This window comes from Pristiophorus japonicus, unplaced genomic scaffold, assembly GCF_044704955.1.
Source record: "Pristiophorus japonicus isolate sPriJap1 unplaced genomic scaffold, sPriJap1.hap1 HAP1_SCAFFOLD_110, whole genome shotgun sequence".
Taxonomy (NCBI): Eukaryota; Metazoa; Chordata; class Chondrichthyes; family Pristiophoridae; genus Pristiophorus; species Pristiophorus japonicus.
Window position 1 is genome coordinate 1,809,033 of NW_027250756.1, and position 7,319 is coordinate 1,816,351.

A 7,319-nucleotide genomic window follows, 5' to 3' on the forward strand; every position below is an offset into this window, starting at 1 on the left:
AAACATCGCGATTTTAGCGAGAGCTTGCGTATGGGCTGTGTGACATGAAGACATCCTTCCCCATTATTTTCAAATACAAATCAAATCAAGTCAAGACACGACATGACTGACTGACTGACTTTTTTTATATATATATTCATATACGTATATATTTATAAACATTCCCCACTTTTTAACATTCACAATAAATGTGCTTTTTCTGTTCTGCCTGCACTGGGTTCTATTACATTTGACGTCTTTCACAGCACAAGCAGCTGCTGTCAGATCCAGCAGAAAGGCACTCGCGATATTAAAAAATCGCATTTGTTGCCCACATCTTCCATCGGGGCTTTTCTTCCACTATGGACTTACTGTGTTTAGGTATTTACTGAATGCACCACCTGATTTCCAGTGGAATTCATCCAATCACGCAGCCTTCGTTCAAACAAAAATATATAGATTATGAAACAATTATTTATTTATTTAATTCAAATCAAATTCACTTTTTTGCAATAAAATTGTGAAGTTATATATTTTCATGTTATGATAAATATATAAATCTATTAAATTGTCTTTTCGTCTGGGTTGGTTGTACTTCCCTCCCTCCTTCCTGCCTGTCTCTCACCTGTGGCTTCAACAACCGTCCCAGCCCCGCGTGGTCCTGAGCCCCACGCTCACTCAGGCCCAGCACAATTGCCTTCAATAATGATAAAATTCCCATTTTATTCTTTTAAAAGTGAACTGCTGTCAGTTAAGGGTCATCCATTTTGTATAGGGATGTGCTTGCTGTTCAGGATCATTCGGTGTCTGCTTAAACGGGATGCTTGTCAGTTCTCGTTCAAAATTGCCCCTTTATGACGTAATTTCTCATAATCCGGGTCATTCTTTATATTTTGAAAGGAGTGTGATTTCAGCTACGATGACCGAATTGTTAAACTGTTGTGTTTCAAGCTACATTGACGTTGCCTGTGTCCGTGCGCATCCATATCGCAGCGCATCTATTCATTACTCAAAATATGCCCATGTTTTCCTACATCCACTCCTTGATATAACCCTTGTCCCAAATTTGCTCTCAATATAAAAAAACAAAAATTTTGTGCCGATGGCAGCGGCCACGTGGCCTAATGGTGAAGGCGTCTGACTCCGGTTGTAACCAAGATGTTATCAGAAGATTGCAGGTTTGAGTTCTGCCGTGGTCAACTAACTCGCAGCGTGAAATTTTATATTCTTTGTCTTGATTCTGCCTCAAAACCAACGATCTCGTACAGTCACTCACCTGAAGTAAAGGAAGGCTGTTTGCTTAAAGAAGCTTATGGCACATTTTCATCACTTTAGATCTGATTGCACGGGCAGAATAGGCGGTGAAATAGGTTTCCTTGACATTATTTCTGTTTGGATGCAAAAAGTAGGGGATGGATGGCTGACGTTGCTGTAAATAGGAGACGAGGTGGCCGAGAGGTTCAGGCGATGGACTGCTGATCCAGTCGTCTCCCACCCTCGTCGTTATTGTGTTAAACATTTGAGCCCTCTGTTGTTTTTTCAATCACATTTAACCTCATTGCCAAATTCACCATTTACTGACAAGAATGCAGCTCTTTGCTAATGTAATGTCTCAAATTAATAATATATTCATCAATAGGAAAACATTAGCAGGACTATGGAGAGCGGAGCTCATTAGATCGGTCTCTGAGAGTCAGCACAGGCACTTGGAACACAACAGCTTAACAATTCGGTCATCACAACTGAAATCGCGCTCCCTTTAAGAATACACAGGATGATCCGGAAGTGTAAAGAAACCCGTCTTGAAGCGACAGATTATGAACCGGAACTGACATCCTTCTCTTTTAAACAGACACATCTTTCCAGGTGTGGAAGCAGTAACATGACATTCGGAAAAGCATAATTTGGTCAGGCAGAGTCAGCATGGATTTATGAAGGGGAAATCATGTTTGACAAATTTGCTGGAATTCTTTGAGAATGTAAAGAACAAGGTGGGAAAAGAAGGAACCAGTGGCTGTGGTATATTTGCACTTCCATAAGGTGCCACATAAAAGGTTACTGCACAAGATAAAAGCTCACGGGGTTGTGGGTAATATATTAGCATGGCTAAAGGATTGGCTAACTAACAGAGATGAGTGCTGGGACCCCAACTATTTCCAATCTATATTAACGACAGGGAAGAATGGCCTGAGTGTAACGTAGCCAATTTTGCTGACGATACAAAGATGGGAGGAAAAGCAATGTGTGAGGAGGACACAAAAATTCTGCTAAAGGACAAAGGCAGGCTAAGTGAGTGGGCAAAAATTTGGCAGATGGAGTATAATGTTTGAAAGTGTGAGATCATACACTTTTGCAGAAAATTCAAAGAGCAAGTTATTGTTTAAATGGAGAATGATTGCAAAGTGATGCAGTACAACGGGACCTGAGAGTATTTGCATGAAACACAAAATGATAGTATGCAGGTGTAGCAAGTGATCAGGAAGGCCAATGGAATATTGGCCTTTATTGCAAAGGGGATGGAGTATAAAAGCAGGAAGTCTTGCTCCAGCTGTACAAGTTATTGGTGAGGCCACACCAGGAATATTGCGTGCAGTTTTGGTTTCCATATTAATGAAAGGATATACTTGCTTTGGAGGCAGTTCACAGAAACTTCACTGGGTTGATTCCGGGGATGAGGGGGTTGATGTATGAGGAAAGGTTCAGCTGGCTGGGACTCTACTCTTTGGAATTCAGAAAAATGAGAGGTGATCTTATTGAAAAGTATAAGATTATGAGGGGGCTTGACAAAGTGAATGCAGAGAGGATCTTTCCACTGCTGAGAGAGACTAGAACTAGAGGGCATGATCTTAGAATAAGGAGCCGCCCATTTAAAACAGAAATGAGCACTGTTCGGATATAAATCCAGCCTCTCCCTTTAAAATGAAGGGAACACAAAATAATGAGAAATTGCCGAAACCCAGAATTGAACCATGGACTTTGAAATCTAACGCTCTCCAAAAGAGCTATTTCCACCCGACAGCAATCGTACGAAAACTTTCTCACACATTTCTGAAAGAAAACATAACCCCTGGATAAATTGCACAGCCCAGTCCATCCTCACTTCGGGGCAATTTGACCCAAACAAATCTCGGAGCTCTGGTTGTTTTACTCTAAAGTAAAATGATAATGACAATCTCTATGCTCATGTTAAGTTATCGCAGCCTATGGCGCAAGCATTCTCTGATTACATTCTTGTACACGATGCTAAGTTCAAAATGATGCATACGTCCACACTGGCAATGAATTGCCTGATAGCCCAGCTGTGATGAGCAGGGTCTGTTAGGGTGATGCAGCATCAGAATGCACATAGAAGTCTAATGATAATTGTGATTGTTATCACACTGCAGTTAAATGTTGGCAAAACTTACAGTGTCAGTCAGAAATGTTGAGAGAGGTCGAGTTGTTTACTGCTGAACTTAAAACAATAGTGGGGGAAGTATTTTGTACCGCTGCAACGAATGATGCGCTGCTGATGTTCGGGGCAGCAGCAGTGTGGTGAGCTGCCAGTTTGCTCAGGAGCACCCACAGTGCGGCTAGGCATCCACTGAAATCGTTTTCATTCTGTCCTTTTCTCTGGATGTTTCACTCTTGGAGCCGGTGAACATTTGATTTGGTTTGTCCGTCTCGGGGGACAGAGCTGTTCTGTCTGTCTATTCCTGCTTATGACCATTTACGGGACCAGGCCAATGCTTCACCTTTTATCAGCATCCCAGCAACACAAATAAACAGAACGTTTGTCTCTCCGCCCCAGCGGCAAAAAATAAATGGATGTTATTCCAAATAATTCCCAACCCTTGGAATTCTGTGTGGATTTGTTTCTATTGAAAGATTGGATTTTAAATGTTATAAAAGAACCGAAAAAATTATGAGAAATATTTGAACGCGTAAGGGGATATCGGCGTTATTAGCACCAACTGAGCTAACCGGCCACAAATTGTGCTGAAGGTAGGTGCCAGCCAAGCCTGAGGGGATTATGTTTCCGGCTCACACTGGGTGACCGAGTTACTGCAGAAACATTGAACACATGACATCGCTTAAACATTGTTCACTGTTCATATATAAAACTGGGCAGGGTGTAAATAAGAAGTAACAGAAAAACAGCGCATGAATCCAACAATTCATTGTAGAAATTATTATCATGCAAGCGCTGAGCAGCCCATCTCTCAAGCACTTTCCAGATATAAAACCAGCTTCTCCCATAAAATGAAGGGAACACAAAATAACCAGCAATTGCCGAAACCCGGGACCTTTAAATCTGCAGTCTAACGCTCTCCCAACTGAGCTTTTTCGGCCCGACAGCAAATGAAGCAAAATTTTCTCGCAGCTTTTTGAAGGAAAAGCTAACCCCGGGAAGAATTGCCCCGCCCACTCAGTCCTCATTTCGGGGCAATGGTTCCAAACACATCTCGGACTTCAGGTTGTGCTAATATAATGTATAATGATAATGAAAATCTTTATGCTCAGGATAAGTTACCAGTGCCCATAGGCCAGTCATAATCTGATTCCAATCTTGCACACGTTGCTAAGTTTAAAATGTTGAATTTTCCACACTGGCAGTGCATTGACAGATAGCCGTGCTGTGATAAGCAAGGGTGATGCGACGCAAAAGGTACATTGAAGACTAATGATGGACATGACTGGCAACATTTACAGTGTCAATCAGCAATTCTAGTTTCAGTTGTTGAGAGAGGTCTAGTCATTGACTGCTGACTTTAAAACAGCAGGCACAGAAGTGTATGTTGTATAACTGCAACATATAATGCGCTGCTGATGGTTGGAGCAGCAGCAGTGTGTTAAGCTGTAAATTTGTTCAGGAGTACCACTGTAAAGAGCCGAAAATACATTGTTCACTGACCGGGAATCAAACGCACGCTGCAGCGGTGAAAGCACCAAATCCTCACGAATAATCCACCGGGGAAGCTACTGCAAATATATTTGCCAGCAAACAGTCTGCTATGTATGCACGCCTACAATATTATGATGCAATGTTATGATGTACTGTAACACTGAACGTACCTTCACCCTGTACACACCTTACCTGTACACCAGAGGCTGCTGCTGCTGGAGACCTAAGGGTCACCTGCACACTGCAGGTAAAACTGTATAAAAGGGAGATCACCTCCTGGTGTCATCACTCTAGGTGCTGCAATAAAGAACTACAGTCTTCACATTAAGTATCATACCCCTGCATCGTGGAGTCATTAACAGAATACCTACCTACACAATAACTGGCGACGAGGTCATGAACTACACGCACAACATTTCGAATTTCATCAACTTTCAACTATTCACCGATGGGGAAGATATGGACACCTTCATGGAAAGGTTAGAACACGTCTTCATAGCCAACGACCTGTATGGGGACACACCGGCGACACTGCCGCACATACGCAGGGCCGTCCTGCTTAGTAGTTGTTGGTCCACTATCCAGGGCATTGTCAGGGACTTGCTAACCCCAGCGAAGACAACAACCAAGAGCTATGGGGAACTTGTCACCTTAATACGGGAGTAACTAAAAGCCAAAGACAGCATCCTCACAGCCAGGCACCGGTTCTACATCACTGGCGACCCGAAGGCCATGAAATTGCTAAGTATGTTCCAGATTTAATAAGATCACCATGTGATTTTGGCGACCACCTTAACGAAGCACTAAGGGACATATTTGTTATCGGAATCGGCTAGAAGGGCCTCCTCTACAAACTGCTCTCTGCGGACATCACGATCCCAGCAGAATGCCATTAAAATGAGCCAGGCCTACGTGATTTCAGTCAGCGACTCCAAGCGAATAATGACCCACACCCGGAACTCTAAACTAACGAATGCAATGAACCGAATGGCTACTTCTAAAGGCAGAAATGCTGCCCCGAGTCCCACAGCCCTGGGTCCAACACATGGGGCAAATAGGCTAGCCCCATGCTGGCGCTGTGGAGGAAACCACAGGGCCCAGCATTGCCGCTACAGAGACTGTAGATGCAAAGGCTGCAAACCGAAAGGGCGCCTTCAGAGAATGTACAGAAAAATCTTTACTCACCACGTCGCTGAAGAATTGTCTGATCTCCTGGGCTCCGACATAGATGAAGACGAAGCTACTCAACCCCTAATGTAACATTGAATTGTGATGCCGGAGTAACTGATGAGAAAATGTAATGAATGCTTGTGTAAGTGACGTTGAGAACAAGTTTGTAAAGCTTAATGATGATGACAGAAATTTAAAAATGACAAAGGCAACCATGTATGGAGAGACCAAGATACAAGAAATTGATGTAAATGCTGTAAGTGACAATGAAAAGAGAGAAAGCAGTGTAGATTGGACTATGTATGATAGGAGCCAATGTGTCATGTATACAAGAAGTGTACTGTTAAAGGACACCGGGTTCAACAGGGACCATTTTTATGCCAGGTGAATCCCCCAGTGGGAGACCCCCAGGACCATCGGGCTCCCTGACCATGTAGCCTGGAACTTTGGGACAGATGTGATGCCCCAGGATGGGCTCACACACACACACAGTGGGTACAGACCCGCTGCCGGGACAGGGGCAGCGGTCAATCAGCAGCACAGCCACCAATACTGGCAACCTGCCCCAGATCGGCCCTACACCCTCTGGTCACCAGGGCCAACACCAGGAGCGAGAGGCCAGTACCCTCCAGCTTTCCTGACAGACCCTGGAATGAGCAGACATTCATCACAAACGGAGGATAAGGAGCCCACACAACCCTGTGGCACTGCCCACCACCATCATCATCCATCATCATCGGCAGTCCCTCGAATCCAGGATGACTTGCTTCCACGAGAAAAAGATCACAGGTGTTTCAATGAAGCAGCTAAAATTCCAGGTCGGAACTAAACCTTGAAATGTGGGCGATGCCTGTGCGTGGACTTTTTTAATGTGTGGTGGCCGTTGCACTCCAGCCACCCCACAGGCTAAACAGCGCAAGGACTTGGTCCAGTGGCAAGGATTAACCAAGACGAACTGGAGTCCAGTTCTACTGCACAAATCGCAGTGTGGGCTGGTCCGTGCTGCCCCTGGGCCCGCGCCTCTTCTGGGCCCCGATCATATCCCTCTGCAATCTCTCGCCGCTCCTTCGCCCCAACCTCACCGGTCCTGCAGTAACTGCCAAAGCTTCAATCACCGATCTGGACATTGGTGACGTCACTGTGCACTGCCGTTGCTCTCCTGCTCTAGGACTAGTCTTCACAGTTTAAGTACCATATCACTGCCTCCTGGAGTCATTAAAAGAGTGTCTACATATAATACAGACCAATGCAGTCTTTCCTCCTTGCTCCTTCGAAATTCACATCA

General features: G+C 44.3%; 1 non-coding gene across 1 annotated transcript; it reads left to right on the forward strand.

Annotated features, from left to right (window-relative positions):
* The first annotated feature begins 1,089 nt into the window (after positions 1-1,089).
* trnar-ccg (transfer RNA arginine (anticodon CCG)) lies at positions 1,090-1,178 on the forward strand. Its single transcript is given in 2 exon segments — positions 1,090-1,126; positions 1,143-1,178. It is a non-coding gene; the product is annotated as a tRNA-Arg (tRNA).
* The last annotated feature ends 6,141 nt before the right edge of the window (positions 1,179-7,319 follow it).